This window comes from Labeo rohita, chromosome 9 (assembly GCF_022985175.1).
Source record: "Labeo rohita strain BAU-BD-2019 chromosome 9, IGBB_LRoh.1.0, whole genome shotgun sequence".
Classification (NCBI taxonomy): domain Eukaryota; kingdom Metazoa; phylum Chordata; class Actinopteri; order Cypriniformes; family Cyprinidae; genus Labeo; species Labeo rohita.
In genome coordinates, this window is record NC_066877.1 from 32,646,276 (window position 1) to 32,671,500 (window position 25,225).

The window sequence follows — 25,225 nt, forward strand, 5'->3', positions numbered from 1 at the left end:
CACAACTTGTGATTTTAATAATGCATTAGTAAATCCTGAAATTACCTAAAATTAATAAATGCTGTATAAGAATTGTTTATTCTTAGTTCATGTTAACTAATATAGTTAACTAATGTCAACTAATGAACCTTTTTGTACGGATAACAATAATAACCCTGCCTTTAATAAGCATAGAAATACACAGTACATAGCATGCTGAACGAATTATAATTCACAATGCATTGCAGAATTGCCTTCTCTATGAAGGATACACATGAATATATCCAAAACAATGTTTTTCATAATAAAGGCATATGATGATGCCTTAACAGGCTGTCTATGTAGGCAGCTCACTAGGTTTTGGAACAGAGCCGAAACGCTGTCTTTTAGTGTTTCTGAATCTATTTAGCTTTACAGCCAAATGTAACAATGATGAGCATCGATGGGAAAATAAATAAAGAAAAGAACTGCTATATGTAATGCTAATTGATTCAACAGGTGTGCTCATTTGTGTGATTGACAGGCGGTCACCATGGCAACAGAACAGTGGGATGACAGCCAGAGACTCACAGAATCCCACACAGTACTTAGAGCCTGTCACTCATGCGCACAAGTATCGACACATCTGCCAAACGCACGGCCATCCAAATGCTCGCTAAATGATAGTAAAACGATTCTCTCTAGCATCCGCTTCGCAAATGACTCACCGACTGTTTACACACACACCAGCAGTGTGATTGTTGCCCAAAAGAGTGAGGAAATACTCAGATGAAGATGTTTTAAATGATATGGGCAAACCATCAATTCCGTTCACGTGGTTGTTTTGTGATTTTGAAACCCAAATTACAACATAAAATGTTAAATTGAAATGCAACAGGCCTTTTTGTTGTATCTTCCAGCTTTGAATACAAAATGCTACTCGATTCCTCGGTGGCCGACCTTCCTAACTTCTCATAAAAATGCCACCATTGGCTAGAATATACAGTTGATTGGCTTTCAATCATAATAGCATTTTTAATCTTTCTTGCATTGATTTAAGCCAGCTTCATATCTCTGTGACTAATCCCTTCTCTAATATTTTTCATCAATAGTTTTGCATAATTACAAGGTTACTGCAAATATATCAAGCGCCAACAAGCCAATAAAAATGTCTCCATTTCGGCACGTCCTCACATCAGTGACATGCACTCTTTAAAAGTCTGTTTTTTCAACTTTTATAAGTGCAATAGCATGCATGGCCTTGAAGGTTGACATGGTTTAATTTGTACTTTCATTATTTTTCACTTCAGTATAAAAAAGTAGCCCTTTACTGTCCAGAAAATCCTCAATTTGCTGTTCCCAGTTAAATATGATGAGCCTTTCACAAATTTGGCACCCTTTTAAAAATTGCTTGTAAATGTCTTATTATGCTATATTATTATCAAATCTTGGATTCAATCTTTTTGTAAACTTGTTTTCTTACAATTAGCACAGGTTTCTTTTTGGAAGTGATTGGTCGTAGGCCTCATTGATATGAGCTTATGTACCTCACTACTTCAGTGAAAAAACATTATTTGTGGACAGTGCAGGGCAGATTACTTACAGATTTACAAAAAACTATGCGCAAATGCACCTAGGGCAAAAGCTACTTCACACCAAAGGATAGTCACAATCAACAAATGTTGATTTAATTTAAAAACAAAAAGGGTTCAAATACACAAAAATGCTGAAAAAAACAGAATTTCTGGGACTTGAAGGATTTTTCTGAAGAACAGTTGGTAGTTTAACTGTTCAGGACAAACAAGGGACTCATGAATAACTAAGCAAAAAAACAAACAAAACAAAACTGGATCATTCAGGTAACAACACTGTCAACAACATTCACACACACATACAGTGATAATCAACAGGGTCACACTGTAAATTTGTTATTCAAAGTCTAATTTAAACATTAAAATAAACAATATTAGTTCAACAATTGTTCCTGTTTGGCTCAGAGGAATGAAATACATTGGTTTGAAATGTGATGACGTAATCACGTTCACTGCGGTGTCTCTGAATATTCAAATGAGACAAATACGGGAAAAAAGTGGAGAATCTCAGATTGGATTAGCGGTTCAAAAGTTATTAAATATTTAAAAACAATAGTTATTTTTAGCCGCCGGGGGCTGTTTCGGTCTTTGAGGGTTAATATTCATATTATAGATGATTATGGAAGAACCCTTCCAGTGCACTTTAATTTATCACATTTTCATGTCCATATTTATTTTTATAGTTTTGTGAAGACAATGTAGTGGACTTTTTTTATCAAACTGTATGACAATTAAAAGCTGTTTTGATGGCTGCTAATTGTTTTACAATATGCTGTTTAGAAAAGCATGTCTAATCATTTGAGAAAAAATGACAGGCGATAAACAGGCACAATTAGTCAAAATTAAAGCTGCATGCCCAACTTGTGTTGGACTAATGAAATTCCTCTGTTGAATTGCAATTCAATTCCTCTTTTTGTCACTGCATGAGTCATCTAAACTAGAGGTCTTCACGGGTCCAAAAATTCATACCCGAACCCAAAGAGACCCGTAAATTTGTTGCACAGAACTGACCCGGACCTGTATTTAATTTGAAAGTGGGACCCAAACCTGTGCAGACCCAAGAAATGCCCTAAAATTACTACCCGGACCCGATGCAGAGCCGGTCGTTATTAATAAATTGGACCTGAACCCGGCTGGGAAGACACAGACCCGACTGCACCCGGTCGGCACATATTGCACAGCAAACTGCTATTAACAAGTCAATAAACAAGTTGCGAAAAAACTTACTGGCTTACCTACTGTTAGTAGCCCTACTGCAATCAATCCTCCTTGACACCAACATTTCCGTCCATGTTAGGCTGTTCCTCTTTGTTACCGAATGAAAGAACCTTCTTAAAGGAGAACTCCACTTCCAGAACAACAATTTACAAATAATTTACTCACCCCCTTGTCATCCACGATGTTCATGTCTTTCTTTCTTAAGTCGTAAAGAAATTATGTTTTTTGAGGAAAACATTTCAGCATTTTTTCTCCATGTAATGGACTGCTATGGTGCCCCAATTTTGAACTTCCAAAATGCTGCTTCAAACGATCCCAAATGCAGTTGTAAATGATCCCAGCCAAAGAAGAAGGGTCTTATCTAGAGAAATGATCAGTTATTTTCATTAAAATAATACAATTTATATACTTTTTATTCTCAAATGCTTGTCTTGCCTTGCAGTCCTTAAACTCTGTGTATTCTGACTCAAGACAGTTAGGGTATGTCGAAAAACTCTGACCGTATTTTCTCACTTAACCTTAAAAAATAATTTCAAAATCATCCTACATCGCTGCAGAAGTACCGACCCAGTCTTTGCAAAGTGAACATGCAAGGAAGATCAAACACCCTTAACAAAAAAGGTAAAACAGCGATATAGGACAATTTTGAAGTTGGGGGAGAACATGAGATGGGAGTTTTTCGACATACCCTAACTGTCATGAACTGGAACAAAAAACAGTTCAGGCAGAGCAAGACAAGACGAGCGTTTGTCATTAAAAAGTATATAAATTGTATTATTTTTATGAAAATAACCAATCGTTTCACTAGATAAAACCCTTCTTCCTCGACTGGGATCGTTTACAACCGCATTTGGGATCGTTTGAAGCTGCATTTAAACTGCATTTTGGAAGTTCAAAATCGGGGCACCATATCAGTCCATTATACGGGGAAAAATGCTGAAATGTTTTCCTCAAAAAACATAATTTCTTTAGGACTGAAGAAAGAAAGACATGAACATCGTGGATGACAAGGGGGTGAGTAAATTATTTGTAAATTGTTGTTCTGGAAGTGGACTTCTTTAATCTATTCATTATTCCAGCTCGGAGCAATTTGTTTTTTTGTTTTTTTTCAAAAAACACAGAACAAGAAGTGCGTAACATTTCACTGCGTGCGCAGTGGTGTAGTGGTGTCTGGAGAAGTGGGTATACTCTTAAATTATTTAAGGTATTGTTTTCGTTATAATGTTCTGATTCAAATTAGTAATCAACAATTAATTATCATGTTACCACTCTGTGTGCCTCCCCGACATGCTCTCGCGCATGCAGGCGGCATTTCTGTCACAAAGAAGGACGAAGTGGCCGCGGGCGCAATCATATTTCAAAGGAAGCCGACGACACGGTCCTGCCTTTATGGAGTATTTGCATTTATTCACGTGCAATTGGATTAGATATCATGTGGTGGACTGTCATGATTTTGGCTAATGCAAGACACTACTAAACGATACGCATCAGAGTGGATTTAGATGTGGGTATACACAAAGCTGACTGAAGTGGATACGCCGTATACCTGCGTATACCCTGCACTGCACCATCGTGCGTGTTCAATAACAGATGTGTCTCTTCTTCAGTAAAAGAAAACAATACAAACCATATGCTTAAATCTCCACCTAGTTAATCTTATGAAGCTTAAAGGAGGAATTCACAAGAGACAGCTTGATACCGTCCGCTTACAGTACTAACATTAACTTCATGTCACCCATTTTTTTTCCCCACCTTATTTTTTCTGCTCACACTTTTCTCATCCTAATTTTACAAGTTGCAAGTTACAAAACACACACAAAGTGCTAACCGACACTGATCACTGGCTGGTGCGGTGTTCTCGGATCGAATCGGGTATTACACGCAAATGTTAAACAAACCCAGGACGCGAGGTAATACATTGGGACCATTTCAAATATAGACCCGAACCCGTACGGGTCTCGGGTCCTCAGTGAAGACCCCTAATCTACACGATACCAGCAAAATACTGCAATACAAGCTGTCAGGTAAATATCTTAGCAATACCTTAATAAAAGATCAGCATCTACTAGCAACATCCCATATATTTACCATGTTAAAAAAACAAGCAGAAGCACATTTCAGCAGAATGAGCAGCCACACAGGAAGACACTGCCGTACCTGAAATCTAATGAGATGCGCTGGAGCTAATGCAGTGAAACACTGCTAAATTCCTGAGGAAATGTTGAAAAACAACGCTTCCTTCAGTTTTCACAGGCAGGATCCAAGCTAGGCCCGAACTCATTCAAATCTGACTCGCAATGCCGTAAGCAGTCACCCCCTTCCCATTTGGCATGCATTGCAAATCATCCAGCAAAGCCATGTATATTCATGAAAGGGAAATACAAGTCATATCTTGAACCTCGGGGAAACATTACAAACCAGTGAAATAATTACACAAAACAACCAGAAGATACAACGTATATGGTGATTTATGGTTCTGCGGGGGGCAAATCCGTAGTAGAGGAACAATACGAAGACTCCTATTCATCAAAGCGGTGGCATCCATTTCTTCTAGCCGCTAGGTTTAGCTTTTTGCAGTCGACTCAGTAAAGAGAGCAATTATACTGTCCCCTATACATCAGAGACAGAGGGCTGTGATTTATAGTCTCACACTGATCTGAAAGCAGGGTGCTCAGACGCCTAACCAATGAAGACATTTCTACTTTAACACATGACATTTTCAATTTACAAAACTGCATTTCTATAGAAACTATCAAAATGGCACAAGTGCTGTACGAGTTTCATAGGACAGGCCATTAAAACTTTAATCTACCAACGGTTAGATGTAAATAATGGCTTAAATAATGGATTTTACATAGGACATTTTTTTGTATTAAAAATGGATCACAATGGAATGAAATAACACTTTTGGGGGACAAAAAGTTTGTATTAAAACTATTAAAAAAAAAAAATTATTAGCTGAAATAAATCTGAAATAAAATACCTTGGCAACTAACTGAAATAAATGTCTAGGAAGTACTAAAAATACTGAAATTAAAAAATAAAAATAATTACAAATAAATAAATAAATAAGACAAAAGCCAGTGAGATACTATTAGTTTTAATAATTTTATTTTTCTATTTTCTATTTTAATTTCAATTTTAGTTAGTTTTAGTAATTTTGTTGCGCCTTGCACTTTTCACCAAAATCATTAACAAAAGCTCTAACAAAACTGCAGAAAAAAATCTTAGTAATTTTAGTTAGTCTTAGTTAACTAAAATAGCCCTGACAAAAGCACATAAAAAATCTAAAACTTAAACTAAATTGAAAATGAAAATGGAAAATATTAATGATAAAAGCAAATTCAAAATAGTAATAAACTTTTCAATTTTCAAACTAATTTGCATAATTTCAGAAAACAATATTTTCTGAAATTATATTAATATATATTAAATTATGACAATATTAATAAGCTTAATTTTGCTATAAACTGATTAACATAATTACAGAAAAAAAATATTTTTTTATTTCAGTTTAGGTTTTTTATATAGTTTAATAATTTATTTCAAGTTCTTTTACAGTTTTAATTTTAGTTTTAGCCCTGACAAAAGCACACACACAAAACTTAAACTAAAATTAAAATGTTATATTTAAAACTCAAATACAACAATAAAAGCTAAGTTTTTTTTACAGTTTTAATTTTAGTTTTAGTTAACTAAAATAGCCCTGACTAAAGCACTGAAAAAATCGAAAATGTAAACTAAACTTAAAATTAAAATGGAAAATACAAAAAATAAAAGCTAATTAAATTATGAAAATAAAAATATTAATAAACTTAATTTTCAAACTGATTTGCATAATTACAGGGGAAAATATTTGTGTCAATTTAAGTTTATTTTATTTCAAGTTCTTTTATTTTTTTAATAATGGAAACTATAACAATAAAAGTTAAATTACAAATTAAATAAACTTAATTTTCAAACTGATTAGCATAATTTTAAAAATCAACTTTAAAAAACATTTTTAAAGTTCTTTTACGGTTTTAATTTTAGTTTTAGTTAACTAAAATAGCCTTGACAAAAGCATAGAAAAAACTAAAACTTATACTAAACTTAAAATGAAAATGGAAAATATAAAAATAAAAGCTATCTAGCTTCAAACTGTTAATAAAACATAATTTTCTAACTATTTTGCATAATTTCAGAAATCAAGATGAATGTGGCACAAATGAACTAATAGCACAAAACATCACAAATCCATTGCTAATACTGATCTACTATTGCTAATACTGATATTTGACACCTCCAATACTTTTTTCATAAACTGACAGTTTTTCATGTGAGAAATACAGGTAAATTATGACATACATTCAGCTAAGTAACTAATCTGAAACCTGTATTTGATATGGACATAAAAATGTACTGCATTACAGAAAATGCTCACCCAGGATGTTTATCGAGTGCATATTTACACAAACCCACAATTAGAAATTAGAGGAGAAGAAACGCATGTGAGGGCCCCTCAGGATCTCATGTTTGCACATGCACAGAAAAACACATATTAAGAAAAGTATACAGCGAGACATTATTAAATAATGCATAAAACCAGAACGGCGCGTCAGACATGCACAAACACATACACGCGTGCTGTGTTTTCCCATTTGGCTCAGATCATCATCTCCTTTCCATTTGAAAGGCTCCGTTTATCCTGGCTGCCATTTAATGATGCATGAAGGTCTCGGCAAAGGATGCCTTCTCCCCTCTTGAGGATGTCCCTTTCCCACCAGATTTCTAATTAAAGCTGGCCTTGATAAGACCTCTCTGCGTGACGCCAGACTTTGTGTTTTCAAACGATAACACATAATTGAATGATTACTGGTAGACAACTCCGACAAACACTTATTTCTGCAATCGCAGGGATGCGAACCAAAGGAGATAAAGGCGAAAGGCTGACACGGCACAGTGTGACGCCCGAGCTTCAGGCGGTCTTAATGCACTTCTCCTCGGAAGAAACATAAGTTTAAAGCGCATCACAAAGCTCGGAGCTGTTTCCACTGTCAAAACCGCAATTAATTGTGAAATGAAGAAAGAAGGAAAGAAACTGGTTTGCCTGAAGCAGTCAGTCTGGAATGTTAGTAGCATGTAAGAAGTTCTTAATCTCCACGGCACGTTTCCCAAAAAGCATCATTATCTGAGTATCAGACCGCTCATAAGTCCATTACGTGCAACTTTAATGCATCTTTCTACTTGCTTTCAGTTCATTAGAGGACACTTCATAAATGACATTAATGCATTTGGATTATTGTACACTGTCAGAAATCTCATTTAATTTTTAATAAGAAATTAATAATTGAGCCAGTATACTATATAAAAAAATCAGTGTTCTTAAGCCATGAGGATGAGCCAGTGATATTTTAGTGTTATTTAAAGAATATTATAGTTCATATTAATATATTTAAATAGCTTTTATTTTTCTTCTTTCATTTATACATTTATTTTAATTACTTTTATCTTAATTAATTTTGTAATTTTGCAGCTTTGTGCTTTTGTCTTTTTTTTTTAATATTACTATTTAATTTACTTTTATTTCGGTTCATTTTTTTCAGTTTTAGCTTAAAATAATAAAATATTAATAAATATAAAATAAAATAATAATAAAATTTTTTTTTTTTTCAAATATTACAATTTAATTTAATTTTATTCGTTTTTTTTATTTTTATTTTAATAGTTTTTATTTTATTTTATTTCCAGTTTCCAGTCATTTTAGTGCTTAAACTTAGTTAAAAAAAAACGTGTTGCAAGGCATAATGGCAAGCTAGCGTTATTTTAAGTCTATTTACTTAATATGATCATTTTTATTATTATTTTTAATTAGCTTTTATTTTTATACTTTCAATTTTTCTTTCATTTTAATTTGGTTAATTTTTTAGCAATTTTGTTATTTGCTTTTGTCATTTTAGTATATTGTTTTAATAATACTAATTAAAGTATTTTTAATTTGGTTTAATTTTATTTTAGTTTTAGTTTATTTTATTTCCTGTTAGTAATTTTAGTGTTTCAAGTTAAAAAGAGTCAAAAATGTGTTCTAATTGTAAGTCCTAATTATAAGCTAGTGTTGTTTTAGTATTATTTAAATAATATTATAGTTCATATTAATATTTTTAAATAGCTTTTATTTTTATTCTTTCATTTATACTATAATATTAGTTATATTTTTAGTATTTTCCTTTTTGTAATTTTCCAGCTTTTTGCTTTTTTAATATTACTATTTAATTTACTTAATTTTGGTTCTTTTTTTCAGTTTTAGCTCAAAATAATAAAATATTAATAAATATAAAATAAAATAATATTTTTTCCCCAAATATTACCACTTCCTTTACTTTCATTTTTTTTTTTTTTTTTATATTTTTTATTTTATTTTATTTCCAGTTTCCAGTCATTTTAGTGCTTCAACTTAAACTGAGTTCAAAAACGTGATGCAAGTCATAATGGCAAGCTAGCATTATTTTAAGACTATCTACATAATATGATCATTTTTTTTATTATTATTTTTAATTAGCTTTTATTTTTAAAATTTACATTTTTCTTTCATTTTAATTTGGTTAATTTCTAGCAATTTTGTTATTTGCTTGATTGATTTTAGTATTGTTTTTAGACTACTACTCAAATTATTTATAAATTGGTTTTATTTTAGTATTAGTTTATTTTATTTCCTGTTAGTAATTTTAGTGTTTCAACCTAAAAAGAGTTCAATAATGTGTCCTAATTGTAAGCCAGTGTTGTTTTAGTATTATTTAAATAATATGTAATATTTAAATATAAATATATTTAAATAATAATAGTTTTATGTAATACTTTAAATTAGCTTTTATTTTTATATATATTTTTAGTCACTTTGTTGTGCTTTTGTCATTTTTATTATTTTTTATATTAAAAAAATAATAAATAAATACAAATAATTTATATAAATAAAAATAATAAATAAATAAAAAAAATTATATTAATATTATTAGTTCATTTACTTTTATTTGTTTTAGTTTAGTTTTAGATTTTATTTTCAGTTCCAGTATTTAAACTGAATGAAAATTATAGATGCATTTCATCTAATATTCCTATTTTATTTCAGCTTTATTTCAATAAACAAAAAAGGTTTAGATTTAGTTAATGATAATAACCCTGTGCCGAATCTTGAGTATTGATTTATATTCATTCATCATTGAAAATCATTGTTGAAAGCTTGTTGATTTGATTTGGCTGGGAATTTCAGGCTTTTTAGCATCTTAAAATGATCCACATCATGTGAACTCATGGTTGCACATATTCATGCGAACATTTCGGAAACCGTGTTTTACCAACCTTACATTTACATTTATTCATTTATGCAAACTATATTCAGTAGGAGCTAAATGTTTTAACGTTTAACATGCAGAATAGATAACATGCAATTTCCCATCTGCCAGTATTTTCGTGTTGGAGAGAAACTATTGAAGATATTGGCAAATGTTTTGGCCTTCTTTGGGCTTGACAGCTCCTATAAAAGTGCGCTTCAGCTCTATTTAACAGGCGATCCACGCACTGCTTTGGGAACCAGGTGCTGGATCCATCTCAACATAATGTACTTGATCTTAAGATCTCCAGAGCGTGTTTTGTAACGTTATCAGGAAAGCCGGCCAAAGACTAAAAAAATGTAAGAAGTGTGTAGGAGTGAAGCCTGTCACCAGCCCTCCCATAGCAGTCATTATGGGTAATGGGCGGCATTATTTCTCAGGCAGAACTGACCTGTCTGAAGCAGCAGCAGACCGCAGTTCATCTCAAAGTCATAAAAGTCACTCTCCATGTGCTGTACAATTTCTGATGACATGAGCCTTTTTCACTCGTGAAGTGCAGGATCTGTCAAGCGGAACAGAGAAATTAGAAATTGTCAAGTCAATAAATGAGTGCGAGATCCTGAAAGCAAAAGTGACCATAGTTATTTTCTTAATACACTCTCTTCTGCTCTCCAAGGCTGTGTTTATTTGACAAAAAATGCAGTGAAAACATGATTTTTTTTAAAAATATTAATACTATTTAAAATAACAGTTTTCTATTTGAATATATTTTAAAATATAATTTATTTCTGTTATAAAATGTAAAAACTAATTTCAAGTCCTGCTCAGTGTTTATTTTAGTATCATTGAGATACCATAATATTTTTAAATAAATTCGTTTTTATTTCTATATTTTCTATTTTAATTTTACTTAAAGTTTTAGTCATTTTGTTGTTTTTGTAATTATTATTTTTTTTTATTATATATATGTTCCACTTTCATAAGCTTATTTCAGTTTTATTTTTCATTTATTTTATTACAGTTAGTAATTTCAACTTAAATTAAGTTCAAAAATGGTAAGCCAGTGTCATTTTACTATTATTTAAATAACATAATAGTTTGAATTTATATTGAATTACCTTTTATGTTTATACATTTAGTTTTACATTTACATAAATTTTAGTTATATTTTAGTAAGTTCCTAATGGTTTAGTACGTATTGCAGTTTGTCTCATCTTAAAAACTACAAAAAAAAAGCTTATTTAGTAGACTATGCGCGCTGCGGCGGTTCACATGACACAACACAAAACCAGACCTCATTTGCCCCAATGGAAAGCATATTTACACTGTCTGAATCGTTCCCTGTCGCCTACATTGTGCACTACATGCCATTCGCTGTAAAATACTACTAAAAATACTAACACTGTGAACAAGTGACTAATCTCAGCCACAGTTTCAACATAATTTATAGTGTAGGGGGCGGGATGCTTCGGATTCTAGAGAGCATTTTATTGGACAAAAAGTTCAATGAGAAGCTGAAGTGCAGGGTGATGTCATCAAAATCTTTGATTCATATTGGCGTAAGTTAGAGACTGTTTTGTTTCATGTGTATAATCGTAGTTATAACTCTACTGTGACTGTGTTTACTGAAGTTTATTGTTAATAAAAAAAACAATTAGAGACTAAGTTTTAATGCCTTATATCTTGTAAAAGCAAATTTTGGAGAACACAAGCTTATAAATAACCTTAAGGCTAACATATTCATACTAAAAGCCAAAAAACTTTAATTTAGATTTCACTGGTGCTCCATCACGCACGCGCATCGTTATGTCTTTCAAGTTTAACCGATAAAATATGATAATAAAACAAATTGTTTGCGAAATAGACACAAGCGCATTGATTTCAGTCCATTATATTTACATAATGTCAAATCCATTGTAAGTAAATGTAATAGTCTTATTACCTAATGTTTAATCTTTTAATGAAAGCGGTGAGGCTGATCACACAGGACGAATCACAAATCATAAATGAATCTAACGATCCAAAAACTAAATAACATATTTGTTTATAGACATAGCAAGATAACACAACAGCTAAATTTAAGAAGGAATTCGACTAAATGCTTACACATACTCCTCTAGCGTTTGGGCTGTACTGTTGCAGAGCGGCGCACTAGCTTGTACGACATTAGAGTACCGCGGTATGTACGGTTTTTCAGTTCGGTTTGAATATTGTTACACCCAGGGGTTGTTTCTAGGATTTGAAAACATCAGGGGCTAGTAGTGGTGGATGGGAGCTCACATCATAATAACGTAAGATTTTGTTAGACACAGGTGGGTGAACCTGGATCCTTCTAGGCAGGTCCGTATTTGAAAATTTGATATATTTTAAAGATAAATACATTAATCTGGTGCACTTTTAGAGTTCAGAAATAAGAGCTATAAGTTAACCTATGCTCAGTGTGCAAATTGAACAAAGAAAAAAGGTCGATGACCTAACTCACCTCACTTCTGATACTCTGAAAACATTGGATCATAAACTCATCGTGTGAGCAAAGTCATATTGAGCTTTCGATTTTAGTTCATTTGACAGATACTTTGCCAAAGTAGTGGCACAAGACAACATGGTTTAAAAATAGTAAATAGTAATCACTGCAAATAGCAAACATATCAAAGTATCACAAAATTATAACTTTACAAAAATATATTACACAAATAAAATAATACATTATACAAAATTAATACAAAAATATACATTAATACAAAAATATATATTTGCATGCAAAAATAGGGCCCCATTTTTTTTTTCTAAATTCAGTTTTTTTTCTGTTTTAATTTTTCTAGACTCCTTTTTAATGGGTAAATTTAATTTTATTAATCAAAAAACATGTTTAATTAATTAAAACAATGAATACAATTTAACATCAATTTATCAAAAGTTTGGTTATGTTTAGGGCACTATGAAATGTTTTATTTTTTCTCACCTTATATTCTATTGTTACTGTATTTGTTTTAGCATGTCTATTTATTAAATGCATAAAACAACTTTTATTTATTTCTACAACAGCCTGTTGTAATTCTGTGTTGTGTATTTAATGATGTTGTGTATTTAATTGTGTATTTAATTATATTTAATTTCTGGTTATGAAATAAAGGCATAAAATATTCATGTATCTTTTAATTCATGAAAATTACATTTTATTTTTGGCAGATAAAGGGGATGTACTAATAAAATTTAAAAGATGGATGGAATATTGTGTAACAAAGTTTTATTAATTTTTCAACAGGAGTAGTAGTAGTAGTAGTACTGTAGGTACATACATTCTACTGAACGATAGTAATGTATTTCTGCCACAGTGTCTATACAAGCTAAAACGGACTTTTATTCTGATGGGTTTCCATGAATATCTTTACAGTTCTGTGAGTATATAACCCTGCTTTACTCAAATGAAACAGTGTCACGCGCGCTTGTGTGTAGAGACACGCAGAACATGCAGAATTCATATTTAAATGGTATTTTGCGGCATAATATTTACAGATACTAGTCCATATCGCCATTTGTTTGAAGTGTAATGACCGGCTTTTGATTAATTCATTCAAACTTTGAAAAATTCTGTGAATTCCTTGGAAATCATATGGCGATACAGAAACATTCGGGGCTAAAGAAAAATCTTTCAGGGCTCGAGCCCTGAATGATTAGCTCTGACGCCCCCCTGATTTTTAGTAACTTTGTTATGTGCTTTCGTCATTTTTATTCACTTTTAAATATTACTGTTTTTACTTTATTTCTGTTTTAGTTTTTATTCTGTTTCAACTTCAAAACTTAATTTTTTTTATTTTAGTTTCTCATATAATATTTATATTTTATGTCAGCTTTATTTCAAAACAAAATGTTAAAATGGTTTCAGAATGGTTGTCAATTAGCTGAAATAACATGTTTTTTTTACTTAAAGTGACAAAAATGCTTGTTTTTTTTAAATATCGTTTTAGATTACTATAATTACCCTGTTGACTCTCGCTCTGCATTTTCTCATTGAATATCCTGTTTTGCTCTAAATTCCTACAAAAGCTTTACACATTGCCATAACCATTTGTTCAGATTTTACTGAAACCATATACAGTGTTCTGAAGATTAATTGTATTATTACTGTATTGTGTCAAGCTATCAGACAGAATTAGCTGCACGTTAGAGCTCTGACTTCCTGTCTGTGCAGCTCGATATCTGATCTGCCCTCGCCGATCAACCGGTTATCTTTATTTCAGGATGTTATCCAAGCAGATCAGTGAATGGCTTCCTAACTGCAGTAATCTTCTCCTGTGCTTCCACTCCTCTCAGCTTCACGTGTTCTGAGCTCAAATCATTTTGGATTGTATTAATAAAACTAAAGAATGGAGATCACATCCTTCATTTGACTTCCTCTTCACCCATCTCTATGTAAAACACGTCATGCGTCATCTGAATCAAAACAGCAATTTTTCTAAAGTGTGTGTAGAGCAGTCAACACAGCCTGTAGCCTTCAGCAGTGACTCACACACACAGAGACCTCTTAATACTCAAATCTGACAGCCAAAATATTTCCTGCTCAAATACATCTGTTCAGCATAAACTTCCCTGTTAGTGCTGAACAAACAACGGATCAACTCATGACTTTGAAGAATGAAATTCTCGTTTCTTACCCTCTTTTTAACCAATGAACTTCCATTACATTTTCAAAAATGAATTTTCTTGTCATTGCTGGATATGGATTTTCAATTTCTTAATTTAGTATTGATATACTATTATATTTGTATTAATATTTTTAGTTTATTTATATTTTCTTTTTAATTTTAGCTATAATGTTAGTAATTTTGTTGTGTGCTTTTATCAAATTTAAAATTCATTTTTATTTTAGTTTTAGTTTAAGTTATTTTGGTACATCAGGTTAAACAACATTAAAATTTAATTTCAGATTGGATTTCAGTCAGCCTTTATTTTATTTAAAGTAACCTGTTTGTGTGTGTGTATGTATAGCATAGCTGAAATGTAAAGTATATTAAAATACAATTTTAGAAATTTAAAAATTAATTAAATGTTATTGATTACTTTAGATTTTTCTAAAAAAAAAATTGTTCAATTTATTTAAAAGTATTTTTTAGATATTGTCTAAACAATATATGATATTTTAAAATATTTTCTGTTTAATAAAGTAAAATCACTTGCATTGATACCAGCAAATATTAAAATATTTTAAATGATTAATAATTAATAATAATAATAAAATTAATAATAATAATAATAATAATAATAATAATAATAAAATGTTATTGTTTTATTATTAATAATATTATTTATTATTATTATTAATAATAGTAATAATATTGTTTAACACTATAACTTAATGCATACATTTTCAATCATTTTCTATTATTGTTACCAGTAAGTTAAAACAACATCTCTGCACTTGAGATAAAGTGACAGTTCAGAGAGAAGTAGACATAAACTAAACTACTTCAATTAGTTAATTAGTAGTCTAAAAGCTGAACAAATAAGCTTTCCATTGATGTATGGTTTGTTAGGATAGGATAATATCTGGCCGAGATACAACTATTTGAAAATCTGGAATCTGAGGTTGCAAAAAAACAAAATATTGAGTAAATTGCCTTTAAAATTGTCCAAATTAAGTTCTTAGCAATGCATATTACTAATCAAAAATTCAGTTTTGGTGTATTTACAGTAGGAAATTTACAAAATATCTTCATGGAACATGATCTTTATTTAATATCCTAATGATTTGCTACTTATGACTGGTTTTGTGGTCCAGGGTCACAAATATAGGAATATCACATTGAGAATTAATGCATACATTTCTTACTTACAAATGTCAAAACGAAATGTGTTTCACTCTCCAGTCTCCCCACAAAATTTACATGAAATTTACCAGAATAGCAAAGAAATGAATCCCTAGATGTGGCATGAAATATTACATATGAAATGCTTCTGCCAACAGATGGATACAGCAGTGCCCTTGTGTACCATCATGTTTCAGCAGAGTCTAATACATAGTTTTCCATTCGCATCTCAGAGTCCTGCTGCCCTTCAGAATGATAATGAGCCCAGCAATGTGTCAATATGATAACATGATAAAATAAAACAGCATCAGCACAGACCAAGCGCTTGTGCTTTACATGCAACAGTCTGATTGTCACACTAACATTAGCACACACTCATCATTTACATATGCCAGCTTCAGGGACTGAACTAAATTGGGCTTTGTGAGCACCAGGCAAGAAAAAAAAAATAAATCAATCAGACGATTAAATGAGTGCAGCTACATTAAACTGAATGAAAAGTTTTGATAGATTGCAGCAAAGCGGGGGAAGCCAAATAAGCTCATAAAATGTGCATTAATGTAACATTATTCCATACAGTGGGGATTTGTTACAGAGGTAGTGTTCATTTTATGAGCTTCCTAATTAACATGAACATGCAAAACACTGATTTTGTCACACTGTTCTATTTTAAAGAAGCACTATAATTTTATATATATGGAATTTTATATTGTTTCCATGGGATTAAATAAATTAAAAAAAAGTAAATGCAACTTTGTATCTCACAATTTGTATTTCTCACAATATCTTGCTATTCTGCCTCTCTTTTTTTCTCAAAATTGCATGTTTAAATATTTCTTGTTTATATATTTAAAGATAATATAGTATTGATTTAAAAAAGGATGTAATATATATATGTTTTTTTTAATCAGCACTATATTATGGAAGCCTATTTCTGCCACGGAATAATAAAAAATAAATAAATAAATAAATAAATAAAAGGTAATTGTGACTTTAATCTCAATTTTTTTCTTGCAATTGCAAGATTATAACTCTATATTTTGACTTCTCTTCCTAGAATTGCATGTTATAAACTCAATTGCAAGAAAAAAGGTTTTGTGAGATAAAAAGTCACAATTACTTCTTTTTTGTTAGTTCCTTGGCAGAAACATGCTTCTATAATATAGTGCTGATTAAAAGAGTTTTACATTAAAAAAGATTAAAAATATATTACAAACATTTTTGCGTAAATATATCATTTTTTCTTTATTTTAGGCATAATCCAACAAAAGATAGACTGTAAAAAAAAAATAATACATTAAAAATCCTGTAAATATAATACGGTAAATATACTCATAAAACTGCGAATATTACAGTTTAAAAGTTTTTAAACAGTTAAATCCAACATAAATTATCAAGGTCACAGTGTTATTAAAATCAGTTTTGTACTTTTAACAAATACTAAAAACCAGCATAGTAACACTGGTGGTAAACATGAACAATGTAAATACGTTTTTACAAATTGAGGTAAAAAACTAATATACTGTATGAAAAAAAGTGCACAGTTTCATACACACAAATAAAAAAAACATGATGATAACACACACAACACTAAACTAAACTAAACTAAACTAAAATAATACCATAGTAAAAACCAATATAGCAGGTTTTTACTGTGTAGCATTATTAGTCTTTTGCAGTCAAAAGTACAGCTCTATGAGAACTAGCAGAATGTATTACAGAAATATCTATGAGACTAGAGCCAGAGTGCATTGCCTTGAGTATACTAAATATATCTGGTAAAATAGAAATCCAACCAATTGAAAGTATAAATTAGTCAAGTACGCAAGCGCATCTGAACACAAATAGGACCATATGTTTACCTAAGGGTTCTGCCATGCAATGCCAATTACTTATGAGCACCTGGCAACCCACATCATTCCTGAGTAGATCAAATGAGGTTGGGCTGTATCATATGAGCGGATTCACTATATGGAACGAAACATAAACTGATGCCAACTCACTAATGCTTGCTGCTGCTGCTGCTGTTTAATGTTGGACAATTTTATTACATTTGTTTCCACAGGTCAGTAAGATTTTCTTTGAAAGAAAGTCATACTTTTATTCAGCAAGCAGGCATTAAAAGAATCTAAAGTAACAGTAAAGGCATTTATAATGTTCCAAAAGAATTTTATTTCAAATAAATTCTGTTTTTTAACTTTATATTTATTAAAGAAAAATGTATCAATTTCCGCAAAAAATATGAAGCAGCACAACACTGATATTATAATAAATGTTTCTTGAGGAGCAAATCATCATATTAGAATGATATCTGAAGGATCATGTTGAAAATTCAGCTTTGCATTACAGAAATAAATTACATTGTAAAATATATTCAAATAATCAGTATGTGGCAATAGGAGTATGTCATAAATGTACTGTTGTACAACAATCTTAACAAAGCCATCAAGATTCATTGTCACGACCGCACTGATGGCAGTTGTCTGATTATTCCCACAATTTTATAGATAAAGCGCAAATCACAGCCCAACACAACAGGACTTCTGAGATCAGCCGCAAATCACACGCAGTGCTCTGTGTAGGTGTACATATTGGATTTTACATGAAGAGAAGTGAAAATTGGGAAGCAGAATGGAGCAGCATGATGCAAAACTGTGCCTAAAGCATGCCAGAATAGCAGCAATAATGTTATTGTTATTGCAAACAGAGGATGGCCTCGTCTTTTTCACCACACAAAGGGTGAATTCACTCCAAAGTCACAGCACTTTATTTCAGTACAAAAACTTATATGTAATCCAGTTTACCCAAGTGCTGTCTATAGTGGCATAGTGCTGCACAATATGTGTATTTAAATAAAACATAGCTAAGACTTGTACATTTTGATTATAAAATGAATGACTCTTGACTAGTCCCTTCTTTTTAGTGTCTTAAAAGCATACGAAGCAAACAGTGTAGAACGATTACCAAATGAAACACTGATTATTTAGTTCTCTGGTTTGTTTGTCGATCAAAAACTTACAAAACGACCAGTCAAAACCTATAACCAAATTAAAGACACTTTTGATTCAGCTCCTTTTAGTGAATAAAAAACATACAGTGTAAACAGTGAAGTCTGATTTCCAAATGCAAGATTCTTTTGAGTCGGTTCTTTTTAGTGAGTCAGAAAAATGGAGCACAAAACTGTGTAGTCGGATTCCTGATGACTTATGACTGACTTATGCAACGATTCTTTTTGTGATTTTAACCAGTGCAAGCAGCATAAGCTGACTGGCAAACAAATGACTCTTATGACTCTTATGATTTCTGAATAAAAACATACAATAAAGCCAGAATAGTTCAATTCCAAAATTAAGAAATCTTATGATTTGATTCTTTTTAGTGAATCAGACACAGACAACCAGTGGAGTCTGATTCCTGAATGAAATGCTTTTATGAGTCAGTTCATTTAGTGATTCAAAACATACAGCACTACCAGCATAGGCCCATTCCGGAACAAATGTCTCTAATGACTTGGCTATTTTCTACTAAATCAAAATGTCATTTGATTTCCAAATAGAGGATTCTCATAAAAAAATGAAAATCACATATGAATTATTTTTAGTGACTACACTGCAATCAGCATAAGATGATTCCTAAGGAAATGACTCTTATGAGTTGGTTCTTTTTACGGAATCAAAACATATAACAAAACCAGTGTCACGCGATTCCTAAATGAAAGATTCTTATGATTCGGTTCTTTTTAGGTGAATGGAGAACATACAGGGCAACGGTGTAGTCCAATTCCTGAATGAATGGTTCTTATGATTCGGTTCGTTTTGGTGATTCATAGCATACAGAGTTGGTTATTTTTACTTAATCAAAACACATATCGAACCCACCCTGTCATCACATTTCCAAATAAAGTTTTTTTTTTTTTTTTTTTTTTTTTGAGTCAGTGCCAGCTGTGAAGTCTGATTCCTAAACAGAAATCTCTTCTAAAATTGATTCTTTTTAGAGATTCAAAGCATAAAGGTCAACCAGGACAGATTGATTGCCAAACAAATGGCTCTTATGAACTGGTTCTTTTTACTAAATCAAAACAGCAAACCAGTGTTGTCCTAATAAATTCCTAATAAATGATTCTTATGATTTGGTTCTCTTTAGTGAATCAGAAACCTACCGCACAACCAGTGCAGTCTGATTCCTAAACAATTTTTAGAGATTTTAGAGATGAACAAATGATTCTTATGAGTCAGTTCTTTCTACTAAATCAATATATACAACAAAACTAGTGTCATTCAATTCCAAAATGAAAGATTCTTGTCATTTGGTTCTTTTTAGAGATTCAAAACATACAGTAAAGTGGAATCAGCATAAGTTGATTCCTGAACAAATGACTCTTATGAATAAGTTATTTCTATGGAATCAAAATATACAACATTCGATTCCAAAATGAAAAATTCTTATGATTTGGTTCTTTTTAGTAAATGAAAAACAATTCATGCAACCAGTGTAGTTCGATTCCTAAACAGAAGTCTCTTATGAATTGATTCTTTTTAGAGATTCAAAGCACAAAGAGCAACCAACACAGACTGATTCCCAACCAACACAGAGGGATTCAAAGCATACAGTGCAATCAGCATAAGACGATCCCTGAACAAAAAATGACTCTTACTGAATCAGTTATTTTTACTGAATCAAAATATACAACAAAACCAGTGGCATTCGATTTCAAAATGAAAGATTCTTGCGATTGGATTCCTTTTAGTCCAATTCCAAAACAAAATTTTCTTACGAATTGATTCTTTTTAGAGTTTCAAAGTGCAACCAGCATAGACTGGTTCCGAAGCAAATGACTCTTATGAGTTTGTTCTTTTTACTGAATCAAAATGTCAGTGTCATACAATTTAATAAAGGATTCTCATGATTTGGTTCTTTTTAGTGAATCAAAAACATACTGTGCAACCACTGTAGTCTGATTCCTGAACAACAGTCTCTTATGAATCAATTCTTTTTAGAGATTCAAAGCATACAGTGCAATCAGCATAAGCTGATTCCCTAACAAATGACTCTTATGAAACAGATAATTTTACTTAATCTAAATATACAACAAAAATAGTGTTATTTGATTCCCAAATGAAGATTCTTATAATTTGGTTCTTTTTAGTCAATGAAAAACATACAGCACAACCAGTGTAGTCTGATTCCTAAACAAAAGTCTCCTATGAATTGATTCTTTATAGAGATTCAAAGCATAAAGCACAACCAGCACAGATTGATGCCCAAACAAAAGACTGTTATAAGTTGGTTCTTTTTACAGAATCAAAACAGCAAACCACTGTCACCCAATTTCCTAATAAATTATTCTTATGATTTGGTTCTTTTTAGTGAATCAAAAACATATTGCACAACCAGTCTAGTCTGATTCCTGAACAAAAGTCTCTTATGAATCAATTCTTTTTATAGATTCAAAGCGTACAGTGCAATCATCCTAAGCTGATTCCTGAACAAATGACACTTACGAATCAGTTATTTTTATGGAATCAAAATATACAACAAAACTGTCATTTGATTCCAAAATAAAAGATTTTTATGTTTAGTTCTTTTGAAACAACAGTCTCTTATGAATCAATCCTTTTTAGAGATTCAAAACATACAGCTGATTCCTGAATAAATGACTCTTATGAAACAATTCATTTTACTGAATATAAATATACAGCAAAACTAGTGTCATTCGATTCTAAAATGAAAGATTCTTGTGATTCAGTTGTTTTTAATGAATGAAAAACATACAGTACAACCAGTGTAGTCCGATTCCTTATGAATTGATTCTTTTCAGTGATTCAAATCATACAGTGCTACCAGCATAGACTGACTACTGAACAAATGACTCTTAAGAGTTGGTTATTTTAACTAAAATAACCAAAACATATAGTGATGCAGAAGATAAAACAACCTGAACAGACGACACTATCATTGGCCAAACTCCATTCAAAGAGCTCTCTTTTAATTGCATTTCATCGTTCACCTCCTCCTGAACCCTCCCATGTTCTACTAAGCAAACGCTTGCAGTCTTCCAAGCCAATCTTCCGCGCTGAGGGATTAGTACGCAACAGACAACGAATACATTAAAAGCAGGCAGGAGAGGAGCTTCCGTCCATTCAGCTGAACTCAAATGAAGGTAAACAGGCCTGAAGTCTCAGCCGTGCACGAAACTTTCCAGGACATATTGCTGCTGCGCGCTACTGTAGGTGTGCGAGCGACATGCAGAGCTCAAGCAGTAAATAAATCATTAAACACATCTAAAACAATGACAGACATCTTCCAGAAAAGGCATCGGGAAGGAACGCCGCAATAGGTACAGTATGGTGAAGTAATGGTCACGCAGTAGGCATCGTGTGCATGTAACTTCAGTGAGTCGCGGCCACTTTAAACCTATGGTGAGCAGCACTCTAGTGCCATTAGCCTCCGTAGCTAAAGTGCTGTGGACAAAGAGCACCTGAAAGGCTCTGAAATTGTGCAAGCTGAGCTGCAGACAATAGATCAGTGTTTCCTGCACTCCTGCTGAATCTACAGGCTAAAGAAATGACATTTTTACCTGCGTGAGTTTGCAGTATGTTTATGAAATAAAACAAAGGCACGTCTTTATACAAGCAAGTTAGAAAAGATGCCAATCAGGATATGTAAACAAAAAGAAATGTTTAGATAGCACTGTAGAGTTTAAAAAGGACAACAGATTTATAACAGAATTATCGTATATACAGTGGGTACGTAAAGTATTCAGACCCCCTTAAATTTTTCACTCTTTGTTACATTGCAACCATTTGCTAAAATCATTTAAGTTCTTTTTTTTTCCTGATCAATGTACACACGGCACCCTATATTGACAGAAAAACACAGAATTGTTGACATTTTTGCAGATTTATTAAAAAAGAAAAACTGAAATATCACATGGTCCTAAGTATTCAGACCCTTTGCTCAGTATTTAGTAGAAGCACCCTTTTGATCTAATACAGCCATGGGTCTTTTTGGGAAAGATGCAACAAGTTTTTCACACCTGGATTTGGGGATCCTCTGACATTCCTCCTTGCAGATCCTCTCCAGTTCTGTCATGTTGGAGGGTAAACGTTGGTGGACAGCCATTTTTAGGTCTCTCCAGAGATGCTCAATTGGGTTTAAGTCAGGGCTCTGGCTGGGCCATTCAAGAACAGTCACGGAGTTGTTTTGAAGCCACTCCTTCATTATTTTAGCTGTGTGCTTAGGGTCATTGTCTTGTTGGAAGGTAAACCTTCGGCCCAGTCTGAGGTCCTGAGCACTCTGGAGAAGGTTTTCATCCAGGATATCCCTGTACTTGGCCGCCTTCATCTTTCCCTCGATTGCAACCAGTCGTCCTGTCCCTGCAGCTGAAAAACACCCCCACAGCATGATGCTGCCACCACCATGCTTCACTGTTGGGACTGTATTGGACAGGTGATGAGCAGTGCCTGGTTTTCTCCACACATACCGCTTAAAATTAAGGCCAAAAAGTTCTATCTTGGTCTCATCAGACCAGAGAATCTTATTTCTCACCATCTTGGAGTCCTTCGGGTGTTTTTTAGCAAACTCCATGCGGGCTTTCATGTGTCTTGCACTGAGGAGAGGCTTCCGTCGGGCCACTCTGCCATAAAGCCCCGACTGGTGGAGGGCTGCAGTGATGGTTGACTTTCTACAACTTTCTCCCATCTCCCGACTGCATCTCTGGAGCTCAGCCACAGTGATCTTTGGGTTCTTCTTTACCTCTCTCACCAAGGCTCTTCTCCCCCGATAGCTCAGTTTGGCCAGACGGCCAGCTCTAGGAAGGGTTCTGGTCGTCCCGAACGTCTTCCATTTAAGGATTTTGGAGGCCACTGTGCTCTTAGGAACCTTAAGTGCAGCAGAATTTTTTTGTAACCTTGGCCAGATCTGTGCCTTGCCACAATTCTGTCTCTGAGCTCTTCAGGCAGTTCCTTTGACCTCATGATTCTCATTTGCTCTGACATGCACTGTGAGCTGTAAGGTCTTATATAGACAGGTGTGTGGCTTTCCTAATCAAGTCCAGTCAGTATAATCAAACACAGTTGGACTCAAATGAAGGTGTAGAACCATCTCAAGGATGATCAGAAGAAATGGACAGCACCTGAGTTAAATATATGAGTGTCACAGCAAAGGGTCTGAATACTTAGGACCATGTGATATTTCAGTTTTTCTTTTTTAATAAATCTGCAAAAATGTCAACAATTCTGTGTTTTTCTGTCAATATAGGGTGCCGTGTGTACATTGATCAGGAAAAAAAAAAAGAACTTAAATGATTTTAGCAAATGGTTGCAATGTAACAAAGAGTGAAAAATTTAAGGGGGTCTGAATACTTTCCGTACCCACTGTATATGAATGGAATAATCCTTCCATATAATTTAATAATATATTAATAATATGCAACCATATGCGACCCTGGACCACAAAACCAGTCTTAAGGGGCAATTTTTTGGAACTGAGATTTATACCTCATCTGAAAGCCAAATAAATAAGCTTTCCATTGATGCATGGTTTGTTATGACAGGACAATATTTGGCTGAGATACAATTGGAATTTTGGAATCTGAGGGTGCAAAAAAATCAAAATACTGGGAAAATCGCCTTTAAAGTTGTCCAAATGAAGTTCTTAGCAATGCATATTACTAATCAAAAATTAAGTTGTGATATATTTATGGTAGGAGATTTACAAAATATCTTCATGGAACATGATCTTTACTTAATATCCTAATGATTTTTGGCATTAAAAAATCAGTAATTTTGACCCTTACAAATATACCCGTGCTACTTAAGACTGGTTTTGTGGTTCAGGGTCACATATATACTAAATGCATTTTAATGTTAATAAATTAATAATTTTTAACATGAAATATTTTGCTTAAAATAGTAACCCTTAGTCTGCAAAAAAAAAAAAAAAAAAAAAAAAAAAATCAATGACCAATGCAACATTAAATAATAAAATAATAATAATAATAATAATAATAATAATAATAACCTATTTGTACAATAAATATAATATTCATATATAAATGCATTTTAATATGAATATATGAATTTTTATTTCATATGAAACATATTTGTCTAAATGGTAACCATTTTTCTTGTTACCATAACGGAGTACTTATAATACATTATTGAATAAACATAAAAAAAAATTCAAAATAAATTGAAATTAAATAAAATTTAAAAAAGCTTAGATTTATTTTAATTAAGCTAGTAAAGGCTTCATGTACTTGTACTACATGTTACTAAAATAATTGCAACTAAAACTGACATAAAAATTATTTACAAATATTCAGACATATTTAAAAAAAAAA

The 25,225-nt window shown here is 32.3% G+C and overlaps 1 protein-coding gene across 20 annotated transcripts in view; it reads right to left on the reverse strand.

Moving 5' to 3' along the window:
• The window catches only part of b3galt1b (UDP-Gal:betaGlcNAc beta 1,3-galactosyltransferase, polypeptide 1b), a 211,668-nt gene that overhangs the window by 14,716 nt on the left and 171,727 nt on the right, over positions 1 to 25,225 (reverse strand). For 17 of the 20 annotated variants that reach the window (XM_051119804.1, XM_051119797.1, XM_051119794.1 and 14 more), the window contains one exon: positions 10,527 to 10,637. The exons of the other annotated variants lie outside the window; for them this stretch is intronic. The gene's annotated coding sequence lies outside the window, so the exon portion shown is untranslated. The remainder of the gene's footprint in view (positions 1 to 10,526; positions 10,638 to 25,225) is intronic. 20 annotated transcript variants of the gene reach the window in all.